This window comes from Podarcis tiliguerta (genome assembly GCF_965153285.1).
Source record: "Podarcis tiliguerta genome assembly, chromosome: 1".
Lineage (NCBI taxonomy): Eukaryota > Metazoa > Chordata > Lepidosauria > Squamata > Lacertidae > Podarcis > Podarcis tiliguerta.
The window spans coordinates 106,974,992-106,994,257 of NC_139534.1; the positions used below are offsets into that span (position 1 = coordinate 106,974,992).

Genomic DNA, 19,266 nt, shown 5'->3' on the forward strand with positions numbered 1-19,266 from the left:
TTTGTGCATTGTACCAGTGACTTTGTCTTTATTTAAGGAATGTGGGGCAGGTGTGTAGGAGATTACAGCACAGGGGCCCAACTACATTTTATGCAGGAAATCTGTGGTTAATCTCCTGACCACAACAACAACAACAACTCCCTCCCCAATACAGCTATGAGGAGCAGCTGCCAGTTTGTTTGTAGAAGAAGTTGTTCAACCATTTCCTGTGTATTGATTACAGATCAGAATCGCATTCCCAAAGCAGTTTTAACTACCTACCCTGCCCATTGTGGGCAGAGAAATGGATCGGGAATACAATACGGGAGGGAAAGATTAAATACTCCATCACTACCACAGCTCTGAACAGGTCTCCAGGGTCCATATTTAAGAAAAAATATACATGGACCTTCTTCATAATGTGATGGTTGGCCTATGACCTGGCACACTTTCTGCTTTTTTGAAGAAAGGCATTTACATTTTCATCACCCTCTAGCATTTTCTCTAGTACCTAGCACTCTGATTTTGTTTGCCATCATATCCCTGGTATCACTAGGAATATTATGGAAAATTTATTTCCTCCTTAAACTACTGATTGTTCTGGTGTGGAACCCAGCCAGGACCTTGTTTTCCAACTCTAATATTTGTGGTTTTACTCAACAGGGTTGTTGTTATTGTTTTGCACATTAACCCACCCCCAATTACGCTCTGTTTTGTTTTATTTACAATTCTTCATAGAGAGTTGTTCCACTCTCTTGATCTTTTTCATTTCCCTTTTCTGAACCTTTTTTGAAATCTAAATTCTTTTTGATAAGAGTATTCCAAATGAAGCTGCATGATACATTTGTATAATAGCATTATGATACTAGCAGTTTTATTTTTAATTCCTTTCCTAATGATCTGTAGCATGGAAGTCACCTTTTTCTTCATCAAGCTATCCACTACAACTGCAAGGTCTTGTACCTGGTCAGTCGCTTCCAGTTCAGACCCCGTGAGCACATATGGGAAAGCAAGAGACTTTTGCACCAACATGCTTCACTCTACACTCGTTTCCATTGAATTTTGTTTGCCATTTTACCACCGATTCTCTCAGTTTTGAGATGTCCCACTGAGTTCAGGTGGACATACATTTAGGTAAGTGGTGTTGGATTGCATCCCCTGCAGTAGTAGCAATGCTCCTACAATACTCTGGAGAAGACTTGCCTGGTTGCTCTAGCATCCCTCACTCTGAGGCATTGTGGGGCAAGAATGTTGTACCATCAGGACTGGGTGAGGAGGAACAGTTGTGCCATTGGGGGGGGGCGGGGGAGGGACAGAGTTGTGGTGAAGGAGGAGAAGGTCACAGAGGCAAAGTGACTTTTGGTTGCCTGGATGGAGGATAGAGAAGGGTGCGTGAATGTGTGTGCAGGTAAAATCTATGCTCAAGCCTCCATCCATTTGGCTTCTGGCTCCACAAACCACTGGCATGTGACGCCCTGGAAAGTTGAGCAGCAGGGAATGCAGCCATTTGGCTGGGAAAAGCTTCCCACTCCTGCTCAATAGAAAGTTTTACCTGAGAATTGAATATGAGCATATTCAGTGCTGCTCTGTTTGCAGCTGAAACCTGTGACCAAGTGCTGATCAATGAGACATCAGTTAGTTGCTGTTCCCCAGTGACTCAACCACAGCCCAGGTTGGATGGGATGCTTCAAAGACCTAATATAGCACCGGTCCCTGGCACAGTTGGGGTGCGGAATGCCACTCCACCACATCAGATAGCTTGAGAAGCACTGGTCCACCCTGACTGGCAGTGGCTCTCCAGGACACATGGCTTGAGAGTAGCCTAGAAGAATTGGCTGGTTGCAGGGTGGTTGGTAAGCCTCAGCCCCAGCATGTCTTCAGATTGCCTTGCTTCTCTGCACACACACACCCTAGCAAACACACACACACATGCAATTCCCAACCTGTGTGGCCCATTAGCCTATGCAGACTTTCAGGCATTGGGGGGGCAGCTGCAGTGCAAGAACAAGGAGTGTCGGTTTCAATCCTTAAAATGTGCAGCTCAAGGCTGTGCATTGCCAAATGCTTTGGGGAGAGTTGAAAGGGCTTAGATTTGATTGGGTGTATTCTGTGATTTTGGACTACTTATGTGGAAAGAAAGATAAGCATGTATGGGGGACAGGAGAGTTGGACAAGCATCTGTTGTGCCTTGGCCTTTCACCACACACAATAACACAAATTAGGTTTCTTTGTGTGCATACTTTTCAGATAGTGGTAAAGTGGGTAAGAACCAGAGAATGGATGTAATATGCAGTTTGAAATATATAATTTTGTTGTATGAACCAGCTGGGTTTGCTTACAGTACTAAAACATTTTTATTGCTAACCATTTGTGTGTATGTGTGTGCGTGTGTGCTGGTGCATGTGTAATGAAAATGTTTAAGGAAAGAAATCATGGTGGAATTGTACTTTACAGGTGGCAGAATTATACTCTGCAAGTTTACAGGACGGATTTGTGTTCTACCAGTTGAGGGAGATTATAGGGCAGTGAAGTGATGTGGTATTCATTGGATGGTGCCATTGATGTTCAAAGTACACAAGCGCTTTGTTTTAGGAATAAACTTTATTTCATGCAAGCAGCTTTCCATGCCAGCTGCAATATTTAATAATGTTTCTTCTCTCTATGTGGGTATATGTGTGTGTGTGTGTGTGTGTGTGTGTGAGAGAGAGAGAGAGAGAGAGAGATGCAGAAGTAGAACAATATAGGTATACTCTCGAGCTGGTTTGGAGGTTCTAGCAGGGGAGCACAGCTATCGTATACCCTTGACCGAATAACGGTACACTCCTATCTGGGATGGTCGTTCTCTTCCACCGAGCGCACAGCTTTGGGAGGGACGCACATGGAACCAAAAATGTGTGCAAAAATATACTTACTAGCATGAAGTGTCCTTGGGCCAGCTGCCATCTTTCAGCATAGCAGGTTGTTGTATAAAGGAGCAAGAACCCAGGAGAACATGCTGCCCGCCAGCTGTGGGCTGTTTTGCAGCCCACAATCAGAGAAGAAAGGAAGCATCAACTGCTAGAGTTCCTTCAGGTGAGTCAGATCTTTGCAAGATCTATGCTGTAAGCTGCCCAGAGTGGCTGGGGAAATCCAGGCAAACTAACAGTGGGGCATAACTCACATTACAGTCCTTATGATTCTGTTAGGACACGAGGCACAGCCAAGAGTCTTAAAAGCTATCATGCTTGCACTGGGAGCAGACCCTCGGGGGCACCACAGCTATGAGGTAGAATGGAAGGCAAGAGGCAGAGGGGTCCCGAATTTTGGCCTCACACAGGGCACTGCTGAAATTTGAGGCCCTGAGGTCCACCACTGCTCCCTCCCTAATGAAAGGATGACTTCGCAATCCTGGACACTACCATAGCTTCTGTTTCTGTCCTGGTCTCCTTCATTAGGGTCTCCTGTACTGTAACTTTTGTACCAGTGTAGTGTAATGGTTAAAGTGTGGTTCCAGGGAGACCTGGGTTCTCAAATCCTCACTCAGCCACAAGCCTCACGGCATCCTTGGGCCAGCTGCCATCTTTCAGCTAAGCAGGTTGTTGTGAGAATAAAAAGGGAAAGGGGGAAACCATGTACATGACCTTGAGCTCCTTGGAGGAAAGGTGAGAAATAATAACAGTAACCATCACAATAATAAGCGACATTCCACAAATGAGTCCCTTCAATGCAAGGATTCCCATTTGTGCACTCCTTAAATCTGCTCCAGAGGGTTGGGGGAAACCATTAGAACAGATTTAGGAGGGACAGAGCAGGAGAAGAGGGGCAGAACATTGTGATATGCAAGTAAAAGTCCTTTTACTAATGCAAAAATTGCCTTAGTGCTATGTCAGATTCCACCTATCTGTTACCGTTATCTATATTACTGCCATTATTGTTATTAATAAGCCTGACCAACAACCAAGTCATCTGCTGCTTACAGTAGACCTCTGGGTATCCTACAGCTTCATTTAGTCAATGAAAATTCATTGACTAAATACCAGCCCAAATCAATTCACAATTCTGTAGGTAGTATTGACGGTGTGTTCTCCATGCTTCTCTCCTCCAGCAGTGCTATGGAAAATCAAGCACTTTGCTTAATTCAAATAATGTCTGTCTGTCTAAGGTAAGAACGTGCCTCAGGTCCTCTTGAATGAATGGCATTGTATTGATTACAGCAAGTAAAATGAGAGAGAGGCCCTCCAGCCAAACTTTGATCTGCAGTGCCAGTTGGTTGCTTTGACCATATGGAACAATCAACCACCTTTTGAAAATTGCATAACTGCATAATTCTTTTTATATTAAATAAAAATAAAAATGGGTTCCAAACCAGGAACATTTGTTCCATTTCTAACTTTCTACAATGGAATTCAGATAGACTGAAAAGCTTTGGAATGTTGGAACTATGACAGATTGAAATTTAGGGAATCCACTCATTCTAAAATAAATAAATACTACTTTCATTTATATAATGATTTTTACATTGAGTAAATAGGATGGCAAGTAACACAGCCTCAAGACTCCCAAAGTGGCAGTAGAATATAAGATTAGTTTAATTTAGCATATACCCAACTATCATACCCACCCTTATCTCCCCCCCCCCCCCCCTTGGCAGTACAGAGATTTTGCAAGTCAATCAATCAATACCTTTCATTTCTGATATTCAAGACATGATTGATGTTGGACTTAACCGTCCAGGGGTCCTTTACCTTTTTTTTTTTTTTTTTTACCTGTAGCCAAAGCAGCCCCACCAATGCACAGGAAGGAGGGATCAGTAGTGTTTTAAGTCTGCAGAAGTTTTTAAAGAAAAAAAAATCTTTGAGTTACAAGTTGTCATGGAATTAATTTTGTAAGTAAACCGCATATGTTCACTTTTAATCTCTTTCGCTTGCAGACTGTAGGGGCACATATTACATTTGCCGCATCTGTAATGACCTCTCGTAATTGTAGATAATGGTTCTAGACAGTCAGTCCTAACTAATTGATTTCGTAGGGACCCTTTCTTTCTCAGGCCCCAAAGGGGTGGATCTTTACAGCCAGGAATATCTTCAACGATGTGCCAGTGTTTATTTATAATGCTCCTAATTGTGCTCGGAATCCCTAGTCCCAATTACCATTGTTTAAAATATCCTTGCCTTGTTCTTTTATTCTGACCAAGTCTTTCAACCATAGTTTGGTGAAAGTGTACACCGAAGTCTGGTCTTATCAGATGGCATAAATTTCCCTCTCGGAATAATATGTGTTCAGCACAATTATATGGATTTCTCACAGGTTTTCTTACTCACAAATGATGTCTGAAGTATCCCTAAGTGAGGAACGTTGTCTTGGATGGGAATGTGAATCAGTTCAGGCATTCTGCATCCTTCAGTCCCTCTCACCCCTTCCAAGATGCTCTCACATCACCTCTTGTGCTGTCTCCAGCCGCATTCTCCTCCTGTTGCCCTCCTAGTGCTTCCACTTCCTCCTCCTCCTCTACCATTATTTCCCAGATTTCCCCCTCATCTGCCTCTGAGCTGTGACCTCCCTCAAACTCCTGCTGTAAATCTAAACTGGCTTCCTCTTCTCTGGAAGGGTCAGGCTGGGGAGGCGGTCTCCACCATTCTTTCTCTGCCCAGTCCCTGACAAAGAGCCATTTCCAGTCAGTGTAGACAATATTGACCATTATGGACCAATGGACTGAAAGCAACTTCCTGTTTTCCAAGCATTGATAGTGCTCTCAGCCTCTTCGCTGAATGAGATTTAGAACCTTCCACAGTCCTTCCCATATCTAAATGGAATCTTGATGCCTGAAGAAGCATGTTTTTGAAAAGAAAAGGGGAGTATATGCTTCAAGATTGTTTTCATTGTGAAAAATAAACAGTTTCTACTTAGATCTGGCACTGTGATTTCCAAGGAAGTCCGGGCTATGAAGGTAAATGTAATAATAGGATTATTGCTGACTTTCAATCCAGCTGTACTGGTAAATTAATCAACTTACTCATATTGTGTTATTATAGGATTCATTTTTTTAAAAAAAACCTGGTAAGTGATAAGCCCTCATAATTGAAGCAAAGAACAGGAATATCTGCAGGATATCTAGTGCACTCTCTGTGAGCAAAATAATAATATCTAGCAGAAATTGCCCAGTGAATTATAAGAGCCTTATAAAGTTTTGGAATCAGTGGTTAAAATCAGTTTTGAAAGAGCTAGACTGGCATCTTCATTCAATAGAGCTTCCAGTTATGTCCAGATGTAGGCAGAGGCTTGCTCCTTGAGCTCAGGAACCATCATGCAAAATTTTGTTAAATGGTCACCACAAGCCTAGAGAACTTTTTCAAAAACAAAGTAAATGAGGATGATGCTTGGGATTGTTATAATAAAATTACATGGTGAACAGATGCTACATGTTTTGATACGATGATCATGTCCCCTGGCCTCATACCCAGAAACAAACTTTAGGGGAGAAATGGTTTGCCTCAAAAGAGAATAGAGCATAAGAAGCCCAGAATAATTCTCCAGCTTTGAAAGCTGTCTCTGTGCAAACAGACAGGGATAATTTCCATTGGTTTCCACAGGATGTTTTCCATAGCGGAATCAAACAAACCTACTCTCAGGCTCATAAAAATAAAAAATCCCTCAGGGCATCCTCATGGTGATGGAACTGCCCTCCAATATTACTATTTTTGGGTGCAGCCTTAGAAAACATCTCATGCAAATGGATGGAGGGATAGCATCCGTCCATTTGCACAAAGGCTGCTTTTTAAGGATGCGCTCCCCACCAACAAAACACTGTGTCTGAGGGACAAAAACCCATCATCAGTGGGAGACATTCTTGTCTCAAAGGGGTAAGGAAGTATTTTCTTCCCATATATAGAGAGATCAGTCTTGGAAAGAGGGATTGCATAATATATTGAGATAACCCACTCCATTTGTTTGCCCAGGACTCCAATTCTCAGCAGCCCCAAATTTTAGCTGCCCCCATAGAAGCCAACTGCTAGGGGCTGAGGTCCCCAATGAAATATTTGAAGGGGCTGTCCCCCTAAAGTTGATGGGCATTTTCATTCAAATTGTGTGTGTGTGTGCTCGTGTGTGCGCCACATCATGTGATCGATTATGTGGGGCAGGGCTTACCTCCCCCCCCCCCATATTTTATGCAATTTGGCACCTCTGGCTGCCCCTATTTTAAGACATTCGGGTCCACTCTTTCCTCTTAATGCATATTAATTGTTACTTGTCTCTCTGGCTGGTTCTTATTAGCTAGGATCAAAGATGCAAATGATTACTGGGATTTATTCAAGTATGCTGTCAACATTCTTGAGCTGTAAGAATGGACAGTGTTTCCATTCCTCACTAGCTCACCTTTTCCACTTAAATATAGCCAGCAATTCAGTTGTTACATCATTCAGTTTACAGTGGTACCTTTGTTTTCTAATGTAATCTGTTCTGGAAGACCGTTCGAGTTCTGAAATGTTTGAAAATCGAGGTGCGGTTTCCCAGCTGACAGGATATTACACTCAGTGGAAGCCACCTCAGAAGTTCGACTTCCAAGGCATGTTTGAAAACTGTAGCATTTACTTCCAGGTTTATGGTGTTCGAAAACTGAAATGTTCGTCAATGGAGACGTTCGAAAACCAAGGTACCACTGTACTTAGAAATCTAATTTATACACCGAAGATGGCATATTCAGATCATAAAGTTGCTGTTCAAATAAGGCATGGCAATTGTGCATACTCAATTTGCAAAATAATTGTCAGCATAGTATTTGCCTCCCTTCCCCAACTTCCTGCCTTGGTGGTGACCTCTGAATGTCTCTCAAGGCTCACTGTTGTTCTCATGCAAGCTTGTCTGTATGCTGTAACTAGTAAATAGCAGATACTGAGAAATTGTTTGCATTAGGAGTCCCTGGGCACAGATGTTCCTCTGATACTGCTTTCCCCCATCCTATCTTTTTGATCTCTTTCCATGTCCCTGTAACGTTTCAGCCACCAGCTTGTGATCACAGAATGACATTAATTATATTTTAGGTTTCAAGCTACCTTTTGTAGTCCTAGAATAATAGAGTTTTAGTATTGGGAAAGTAATCATGCTCATCCCTTTGTGCAGCACCAGGCTTAACATGAACGATTCCGAAGAAGTGTTTCATTTTCTTGTATAAGCAGTCAAGGACACAGGCTGCAATCCAGTGCATGTTATACACATTTAAGCCTCACTGTTTTGTCTGCTGGATTGTGGTTTGAGCTTTTTTTTTTCCATTGAACAACCATTTTCAAAATTAACAAAGGCCTAAAAAGAGGGGGGGGGGTATCCTTAATAAGCATCATGTAGGGCTTTGTTGCTTCATTATGAACAACCTTGCCAATGTCTTTGGGCTGGAGTGGAAGATATTTCTCCCATGAGCCATATATTGCCTTACTGCCTATTCCCAGATGGGCAGAATTTCTGAATTCATTCAATTCACAAAGATGACTTGCTGACTTGATTACAACTACTGGGCATTTTCTCTTTAAAAAGGTACCCCTGCCCGTACGGGCCAGTCTTGACAGACTCTAGGGTTGTGTGCCCATCTCACTCAAAGAGGCCAAGGGCCAACGCTGTCCGAAGACACTTCCGGGTCACGTGGCCAACGTGACATCGCTGCTCTGGCGAGCCAGAGCCACACACGGAAACGCCGTTTACCTTCCCGCTAGTAAGCGGTCCCTATTTATCTACTTGCACCCAGGGGTGCTTTCGAACTGCTAGGTTGGCAGGTGCTGGGACCGAACAGCGGGAGCGCACCCTGCCGCGGGGATTCAAACCACCGACCTTTCGATCAGCAAGCCCTAGGCACTGAGGCTTTTACCCACAGCGCCACATTTTCTCTTTACACATGCTGAAATCTATGTGTGTAGGTAGCATTTGGACATTCCTCTCCCTACAATGATGGCTTATCAGGTGGATGAGGAAGAGCTGCATGCACTCAATTCCCTCCTAAAGTGACCCGGGTTGAGAGGAAAGTAATGTGGAATCTGGCCCTTTCTTATATCCCAAACTAGATTTCTTACACTTCGTAAAAACTGGCCAACGAAAAGTAGGGAGCAGTATCTGGTTCTTGTTTGATGTGCTTAAATTCTTCGTCCAATCCTTCTTGAAATTCCTGTTTTCATGTGGATGTCCTGTCCTGTCCTGTCTTTAGCCCACCCATAATGAAGAGCTAGTGTGTAGAGGTGAAGAAAGCAAAAGTAAATGTCACTAGAAGCAAGTAGGACATCTACCAGAAGACAGCTGACCAAAATATTATATGTAATTGCCACAGCAATATTTATTTTAAGTGTGTTGGACACAAATTACAGAACTGGAAAAATGCCCTGCATTTGGAAAGCTGATCATGTTCAGTTTAAAAATGGGAAGGGGATTAAACACATTAGCCATATTTGTTGATTTAACATTTAAATGACAGGCAATGTCTGGGACAGCATGTACACAAATTATATCAGGGCAGAATGTATTCAGTTTCCATACTTAGAGCCCACTTCCCAAACCATATTAATAGAACCTTTCCTCTTTAATCGGATCAGGAGCCTTCACCTCCATCGCATCCATGTAAATACCCTTAAAGTACTCTCCCTTTTTTGTTGCTGTTAGTTACTGTACTACTAAGGCAGATTCATAAATGAATTGTCCCTGTGTAGTAGATAATAAGTACAGACATCTATAGCTAAACCGCCATGGATCAGGGTGTAAACAATTTTTTTTAAAATGTGGGGTGTCTGAAGGAGATTTTGTGCAGTTGGAGAAATGCTTTAAAAACCCCTTTGCAACAACATATAATGGCTTTATTATTCTTATCCAGATCATGTGCTGTAACTGAATTCAATTGTAATGGGTTTAGATTCTAACAGGTATTATTCTGCCACACAATAATGATAAGCAGAAAGTTAAAATCAGAGGTGTCTCACTTATTGGACACATAAGCAGCTTAAACAGATTTGATAGCCCAATTCTATATTATCATCTTCAATATTACTAAAACTTTCCATATTCATTGATAACTTTCAGAGAAGCTACTAACAGTTCATGTAAGGTGGAAATGTTTAAATCAGTCCTGTCTCCTGATTTATCATTCAACTGGATTCTCATGCAACCAGAATACAATGAACAATTATTCTCCCACTCTTTTGCTAGTAACTTTTTTATTTATATATATAAAGCATGGAAATGTCCTTTCCTTTCCTAATTATGCTGTGCTCCCTCAGTCATTCGTTGTGATAGTCCTTTTAGAATGTTCTATTGTTGCCGCTCCTCTCTTAATTCTCTCTAGTCAATTATTTTTCTTTGGACCATCCGTTCAATTAGCAAGTAGCCATGGTACTGAATGTTCAGGCTCTGCTGACAGTTCTTTGAAAGGGTGGGACTGCTGTAGTTCTGCATGTTTGTTGCCTTTCTTCCTTGACAATTACAGCCTTTAAAACCAAACACAGCTGTGTTGATTTTGCAAATTCAAGTTCTGGGTTTGTGGTTGTTCTTGCAAACCTAATTTAACTCACCAGCCAGTGATAGGCATTAAGTGATGGTCATTAGTCACATGACAGCATGCTGTTTGGGCCACAGTATCCATATTGTAATGCACAATGGTCTGAGCTTACCAGATTCCATGGAATGTTCACAGGTATTCTAATGTTGTAATAATGGAACCAGCAACATGGAATGTTCATAGACAGTCTGCGATAGTGACTATATTGAGAGGTCAGTTTCTCTAGGGGTGACAACTTCACACTGACTCTGTGAAAGGTGATACTTGGTGGGCATCGTAGGCAGGCCAGGTCAGATGAGATTCTAGAAGGTAAGGAAGTTAAGCAACAGAGAAATCAGTTCAACCAAATCAATGGAACAGATTCAGCAGTAGTCTGAGACAAAGCAATGTGTGGGAAGAGCAGGTAGAGAACAACTTCAGTAACACTAGACAAATTCATGAAAGATCAATAGATCAATGGCTTTTAAGGAATTTTGCCACATTTTTGTCTGAATATTCTGTGTCTGGCATAAAATGATGTCTGGTATTTTGTCTTATCATGTGATATTTGCCTTCACTATTGGATATTTGGTTTTATTTGAAGGAGAGGCTGATAGCTCAGTGGTAAAGTAGATGCTCTAGAACAGCCTTACTACAGTTTGGTGGCCTCCCAATTTTTTTCAACTTAAATACCCTACTTAAATGCTTGTCATGCTAGCTGAGGCTGATAGGAGCAAAGTCTAGGACATCTAGCAGGTACCATGCTGGAGAAGGCTGCTTTAAAAGGTGTCTAGTTAAATCCCAGACTTCTCCAGGTAGACTGGGAAAGACTGCTACATGAAAACTCAGGAGATCCACTGCCAGTCTGTGTAGAGAATTCTGATCTAGATGGGTCAATAGTCTGATTAGGTATAAGGAAGCTTTTCATGTTTTTGATCTTGGTAGTGTGCCCCTATCTGGTCAGGGTCAGCCTAACTGTTGTTATTTATGCTCTAGTGACCTCTAGGTTAGATTACTGCAACCTGTTATACATGGGGCTGCCTCTGAGTACAGTTCAGAAACTTCAGTTGGTCCAGAATTCAGTGGCCAGGTTGCTCACCAGGAAATACTATTTGAACACATAATGCCAATCTTGGCCCAGTTGCACTGACTGCCAGTTTCTGGGCCCAATTCAATGTGGTGGTTTTGACCTCTCAATCCTTAAATGGCTCAGGACCACAATACCTCAAGGACTGCCTTCCCCCATAAGAACCAACCACTCTGTGATCATCATCTGAGGCCCTTCTTCATGTGCCTCCTCTACAAGAGATTCAGAGGACAGCAACACAAGAACTGGCCTTTTCTGCAGTTTCCCCATTTGTGGAATGCTCCTCTCAGGGATGCTCACCTGGTACATTTGTTAAATACTTTTAGGCACCAGGCAAAAACATTAATCTTCTCCCAGACCTTTGGCTAATTGAACAATCTGTTGTTGTTTAGTCGTGCCTGATTCTTTGTGACCCCATGGACCAGAGCACGCCAGGCACTCCTAATTGAACAATCTATGGTGTTTTAAACTGTGTGAGCTATGGTTTTGTTTGTTACTATGTTGGTATACATTTTTGTGTTTTTATATTGTAAACCACCCTGTGATCCTTGAATAAAGGGTGGTATAGAAATCACCATCATCACTCAACAGCACTGAAATAAATTCTTCATTTAAAGTATTATTATTATTATTATTATTATTATGTTTGGCAGCTAATATGCAATAGTGGTCAGTGTTAGTACTTGAGAGTTAATCAGCAATGATCAGTGCTGGTTTTTGTACTGCTTTATTCATTAGTTTGAGTATTCAGGTAACATCAAGAGTTGACACAAAACAATCAAATGCTAAGATCAAATCTGAAACGTCTACAAGTTTTGATTTTTCAAAAATCAAAATTGTTTCAGCTGCAGCTGACTGTATTGGTGCCCTCTTTCACATTTGGCCTTTGAGAGTGATTGACACACTCAAAGACCCGTGTACAGTATTCATTCTTCAGCAAAATGTAGTTGGGTGACGTGGAGATCAAATAAGTGCTACTGAAACATCTTTCTAAAATGAACTATATGCTGTTACCATTCTTTGATGAGAGTACTGTGGAAATCCACACCCGCTACAGAAGGTCGTGTTCAGGATATCCAAAACTGCACCTCTCAACAGAATTTCAGCAGGTCCTATTGGATTTTAATGGTGCTATGCTGTGCATGAAATTTTTAAAATGTAGTTCAAAGTACTTCCAAGTTTGTGTTTGTGTTTTGCCCATAGAAATATGTGAGGAAAGGATTCGGGTTGGGGGGAGAGTAATTTGCAGCTTTCATTCACTTTGGTCTTATGAGGGTGTTCTTAATCTATATGTATGTGTCCCTGCAGGAGGCCCAAACTTAGCAATGTTCCAAGTTAATAGACTGTCACAGGAGTAAATCAGTCTCTAGGTGGGTTTAAGAAGGCTCAAAGTATGAGGGCAGCTGTAGGGCCATGTTAAATCCTTGGCTGTTCCTTGGTTGATGCTGCTGCTGCCTTGCTTGTGACTTGATTTTAATACTTTGGACAATGTTTAGCATCTCCCTCTATACTTATGCGCTTGGCACTTTTGTTGGGGTGAGAGAAAAATGTGTCTGAGAGCGGCTATGAAATTCAGTGGTTGTTTTGTTCGAAGGCCATTGACAGGCGCCTGGAATAGTGCTCACAATTGCTTTCTTTGTTGCTTGATGCTCTGAAGGATTATTCTGTTCTAAAGAGAAGCAAGAGGTCGCTCTCAAATACCAATTTTGACACAAAGACCTGCCGTTTGCTGTTCTTTCTCAGCTTTGTGCTGGGGAAAAAACACACACATACACACACAATTCCTTTTCCTGCCTTACTTTCTCAGTTTAACTGTCGAATTGTAATTACTTGGACATCCAACTATTTTTTGGTAGCAGTCCAGCTGCCTTTCCTCTCTTCATCAAGCTCCCGTGGAATATGTCCTTTCTTTCTTTCTCTTTCTTTCTTTCTTTCTTTCTTTCTTCATTTTGTCAAGCAACACACTGCCATTTCTTCATCTCTTTCTCTTACAGTGACTTCTTTGTGCACTCTCTCTCTCACACACACACACAAAATCAATGGCATAATTTGGTCAGGAGTATATACCTATATTGAGGGACGTGGGTGGCGCTGTGGGTTAAACCACAGAGCCTAGGACTTGCCGATCAGAAGGTCGGCGGTTTGAATCCCCGCGACGGGGTGAGCTCCCGTTGCTTGGTCCCTGCTCCTGCCAACCTAGCAGTTCGAAAACATTTCAAAGTGCAAGTAGATAAATAGGTACCGCCCTGGCGGGAAGGTAAATGGCATTTTTTTGAGCTCCTCTGGTTCGCCAGAAGCGGTTTATTCATGCTGGCCACATGACCCGGAAGCTGTACACCGGCTCCCTCAGCCAGTAAAGCGAGATGAGCGCAGCAACCCCAGAGTCGGTCACAACTGGACCTAATGTTCAGGGGTCCCTTTACCTTTACCTTTATATTACCTATAACTGTATTCCAAAGCTGAGCCTGAGACCCAACCTTGAGAAATGTTTTTAACAACAGAAAGCAATGGGACTTTCAAAGATGTCCACAATATCTTTCTTTCATTACCAGGCATCCATCACTTACTCTCCAGACACATGAGATTAGAGAGCAGAGCTTTCAGAGCTTTTACTTCCAAGCCCATTTGAACACTTCTGCCTTTGGAAACTAAGCACTGACAGTGGCTGTAGAGCAAAGCTGATATCTTAATAATGTCTGTTTCAGTCCTGCCCGTCAGTTGTTTACCAATGTCCCTCTGACGATGAACATATGAAGCTGCCCTTGATGGAGCCAGCCCAGCAGTTTTGACCACTTTGAATGGCAGCAACGCTCCAAGGCTTGGGGCATAGGGACTTTCTTTGCCCTCTGCCAGGGGTCCCTGTACCACCAAGGGATATCTCTGGGACCAGATACATGCAAAACATGCACTCTACCATTGACCTATGGTCCCTCCAATATATCAGGCTATTATTCCCACTGGGCAATGGCAAAGCGATAAATAACTACCTGGCATTTAGAAGACATCTTAAGGCAGCCCTGTTCAGGGAAGTTTTTAATCTGTGATATTTTACTGTATTTTTTGTTTCTATGGAAGCCACCCAGAGTGGCTGGGGAAACCCAGCCAGATGGGCGGGGTACAAATAATAAATTATTATTATTATTATTATTATTATTATTATTATTATTATTATTAGCTAATGTATAAGAGAATGAAAAAATAATGGGGAAATGCCCAGCAACTTTCAAAATGTTAGAAATAAAGGTAAGATGGGAAACATATAGAATGCAGGAATGTACAAAGGCAAAACTACGTTTCGGGGTTGGCATCTAGAGCCAAAATTGCATATAGTCAAAACACACTGGGTTCAGTGGTGAGTGGGATTGCCGAAGTCCTTTTTCCCAGACTCCCACTCCCTCCCTCTTTTTCTTTCTTTCTTTCTCTTTCTTTCTTTCTTTCTTTCTTTCTTTCTTTCTGCTAAGCATGCAAAGCAGAATGCACACAAGTTAACTGCACATAAGTCGTGGGGTTGCTTTTTTAAAAAACAAAACAAAAACTCTAGCGCTTATATATAGCCTTCTCATATAAATGTTCAACGTGTTTTTGACAACTGAAGCAATGATCCATGCCAGGAATCAATATAACCTGTTTCTTCTTTTAGCTAAAATAAGGTTTCCATAGTGAGCAAAACAAGGTGTTCAAGCCTTTCTGTGCGTAGTTGGGACCAAAGGAAAACAGCAACTCATCTGCTGTCAGCCATTCTTATCTTAGCCCAGAGGTTAGGCAATTCTAAGGAAAAGGAAAGAAGAGAACTAATTTATATAGCTCCTGAATGACAGGCAAACGGAAAGCCAACCCCCGGGATAGAGGAGTTATTGTTTGACTCCCCCCGCCCCCATCCCTAGTAGCAGGCTCAGGTTTTTTTAGTAGTAACTGATGAATCTCCCTATTTATGGTCCCTGTTAGTTTTTGTATGTGTCCTTTCTGTGAATAGGATGGCTCTTTGGCTTCATCCAGCATGGCTCTTCTTATGTTATTGTGCACACATTGTATGCTGTAGTATAAACCACTGAGCCTCTTGGGCTTGCCGATTAGAAGGTTGGAGGTTCGAATCCCTATGGTGGTGTGAGCTCCCATTGCTCTGTCCCAGCTCCTGCCAACCTAGCAGTTCAAAAGCATGCTAGTGCAAGTAGATAAATAGGTACTGTTGCAGTGGGAAGGTAAACGGTGTTTCAGTGCGCTCTGGTTCCCATCATGGTGTTCTGTTGCGCCAGAAGCGGTTTAGTCATGCTGGGCACATGACCCGGAAAGCTGTCTGTGGACAAACGCCGGCTCCCTCAGCCTTTGACTGGGCTTAACCATCCAGGGGTCCTTTACCTTTACCTTTTACCTTTAGTCATTGTATACATTGATAGGATAGTGTAGATTCAGAAACTTCATGCTTCTTCATCAGGTGCTATTGGGAAGGAGAGATATGTAGAACATGAGGAGAAACACATCGTCATGGAATTGTAAAGTGGCATCTCGTGTCATAAATGTAAGCCAAGTGTGCCAATTCAGGAGGGGAAGCTATAAAAGCTGGGCTTTTCAAGGTCACTTATGTGAAAATTCACATATGCTTGCACACTTAAGAGAGCAAAATTATTAAATTTTGAGAAATGGTGGCAGATGATGACCTGCATCAGAAGTGGTTAACCAGTTCCAGTGGAAGAACAGTCAAAAGAGAGAGGTACTATTGTAATAACCTGCAGTTTTATAATAGTATATATTTAAAGAAGATGAATAAATGAGCAAATTAAGTTAATTTGGATGTGCAGAAAATATTAAAAATAAGTTTAAGGAACCACAGAAAGATGGGGAAGCAAGTCAAGTTTTGAAACGTTAAAATGATTATAAAATTATTTAAATGTATAAATTTAAAAATCATAAATAAAATATTTTTTAAGAAAGAGGGGGGGGGGTACAATTAGGCTAGTGAAGAGCTAATCAAGGGGAGACATGATAGCAGTGTGCAAGTATCTGAAAGGCTGTCATACAGAAACTGGAGCAGACTTTTTCTCTGTTACTCCAGAAGTCAGAAGTAATAGGTACGAGTTGCAAGGAGGGATATTTTAGCTAGACATTAGGAGGAACATCTTAATGATAAAAGCAGTTTGATGGTGTAGGTGGTGGGCTGTCCTTGGCTGGAGCTACTCTAGCAGAAGCTAGTCAGCCATCTGCACAAATGCTGTAGATGCATCCTGATTGAGCAGGCAGATTAAATGACCTCCCAAACGTCTCCTATGTTTGTAGTCCAACCATAGGATACATACATATTTATATAAAGTGTGACCACTTTATATAAGAGAGACCATGTGGTGGAATGGTTAGAGTGCTGGACCAAGAACCCTGGGAGACCAGGGTTCAAATCCCCACTCAGCCATGAAGCTCGCTGGAAGACCTTGGGCCTGTCTCTTATTCTCAGCCTAAGCTAACTCACAGGGTTGTTGTGAGAATGGAATGGGGAGTAAGAGGGACCATGTACAGTGGTGCCTCGCAAGACGAAAAGAATCCGTTCCGCGAGTCTCTTCGTCTTGCGGTTTTTTTCATCTTGCGAAGCAAGCCCATTAGCGGATTAGCGCTATTAGCGCTATTAGCGGTTTAGCGGCTATTAGCGGCTATTAAAGGCTATTAAAGGCTTAAGGGATTAGCGGATTAGCTGCTAAAAGGCTATTAGCGGCTATTAAAGGCTTAAGGGATTAGCGGATTAGCTGCTAAAAGGCTATTAGCGGCTTAGATCAGCTGTTCAGCGGCTTAGCGAACAGCTGTTCAGCAGCTTAGGGGCTTGGGAAAAAGGCTGGGAGGGGGGAAAAAACCCCAGGAATCGCAAGACATTTTCGTCTTGCGAAGCAAGCCCATAGCAAATTCGTTTTGCGAAGCACCTCCAAAACGGAAAACCCTTTCGTCTAGCGGGTTTTCCGTCTTGCGATGCATTCGTCTTGCGGGGCACCACTGTACTCCTCACTGAGCTCCTTGGAAGAAAGGGAAGGGTATAAATGTAATAAATAAGTGTGAAGAGCATCTTTGCTGGTTCAAGCTGAACATCCGACCTCCCCGCTGCACCAAGGATTCCCTGTCCGAGCTGCTTCAGGTCGTGGCGGATTTTCTCCTGGAGACACCTAGTTTGGTTGTCCTAGGGGATTTTAACATCCATGCCGACACGACCTTACAAGGGGCTGCTCGGGACTTCGTGGAAAGCATGGCCTCCATGGGGCTGTCCCTGAATAAGTTTGGCCCAACTCATAGTCATGGACATGCCTTAGACCTGGTGTTCACCTCTAGTGACGTGGGTGATCTGACACTAAGTAAAAGTGAAACAAAAGAAGTGCCATGGTCAGATCACTTCCTGGTGCAACTGGACTTCTCCGCGACCCTTCCCCTCTGCAGGGAGGTGGGACCAATTCGGATGGTCCGCCCCCGCCACTTAATGGATCCAAATGGTTTCCAGAGAGTGGTAGGGGATGCTTTAGCCCATGTTGATGGCCTTTCAGCTGATTCCCTGGTGGCCCGCTGGAATGCGGAGTTAACCAGGGCTATCGACTGTCTGGCTCCGAAGCGCCCTCTCCGATTGCATGGAGCCCGAACAGCCCCGTGGTTTTCTTCGGAGCTGAGGGCGATGAAACAATCGTTGAGACGGTTAGAGCGTCGGTGGCAGAAAACTCACTCCGAATCTGACCGGACACAGGTTAGAGCTCAACGTCGAGCCTACCAAGTGGCGATAGCGACGGCGAAGAAGACTTTCTTCACCGCCTCTATTGCATCTGCAGAAAATAGTAGCAGGAGACTCTTTCAGGTGGTTCGCAATTTAACAGAACCACCTTTACCACCGGGGCCTTGTAAAGACCCCAAGATCTCCTGCAACGATTTTGCAAAGTTTTTTGCAGATAAAATCACTCATATTCGGAAGGAGCTAGACACCACCGTGGGAGCAGGGCCGGGGCGGGAGAGTGCTAGAGCTCTGTCTGGTCAAGTTGCATGGAATCAATTTCAATCCGTTACCCCCGAGGATGTGGACAGGCTGCTTGGACGCGTGAAACCAACCACCTGTCTCCTTCATCCTTGCCCATCCTGGCTAATAAAAGCAAGCCGGGAAGGGCTGGGCGATGGGCTCTGCGGGGTGGTGAATGCTTCCCTCTGTGAGGGAACATTCCCAGATCCGCTGAAAGAGGCGGTCATTAAACCGCTTCTTAAAAAACCATCTTTAGACCCGGCCAGTATGGCCAACTATCGCCCAGTCTCAAATCTTCCATTCTTGGGCAAGGTGATTGAGCGCGTGGTTGCTGAACAACTCCAGGCACGCCTGGAGGATGCGGACCATTTGGATCCCTTCCAATCGGGATTCAGGCCTCACCATGGGACTGAAACTGCCTTGGTCGCGCTGGTTGATGATCTCCGGCGAGCTAGGGACAAAGGTGAGAGTTGTTTCCTGGTTCTGCTGGATCTCTCAGCGGCCTTTGATACAATCGACCATAACATCCTTCTGGACCGTCTAGAGGGGCTGGGAGCTGGGGGCACTGTTATACAGTGGTTTCGCTCCTTCCTCCTGGGCCGTGTTCAGAAAGTGGTGGTGGGGGATGAGTGTTCAGACCCCTGGGCCCTCACTTGTGGGGTGCCTCAGGGTTCCGTCCTCTCCCCCATGCTTTTTAACATCTATATGAAGCCGCTGGGAGAGATCATCAGGGGGTTTGGACTGGGTGTC

The 19,266-nt window shown here is 43.3% G+C and overlaps 1 protein-coding gene and 1 long non-coding RNA gene across 30 annotated transcripts in view; both read left to right on the forward strand.

Moving 5' to 3' along the window:
• The window catches only part of NRXN3 (neurexin 3), a 1,187,696-nt gene that overhangs the window by 473,496 nt on the left and 694,934 nt on the right, over window positions 1-19,266 (forward strand). The gene's annotated exons all lie outside the window — the stretch shown is intronic.
• LOC310681510 overlaps window positions 1-19,266 on the forward strand; it is a 38,218-nt gene that overhangs the window by 272 nt on the left and 18,680 nt on the right. The window contains exons 2-3 of one of the 2 annotated variants that reach the window (XR_014513364.1): window positions 2,935-3,051; window positions 4,731-4,763. This is a non-coding gene — a long non-coding RNA (uncharacterized lncRNA). Of the gene's footprint in view, window positions 1-2,934; window positions 3,052-4,730; window positions 4,764-19,266 lie in introns of those variants that run through there. The other variant, XR_014513363.1, reaches the window with a different exon arrangement.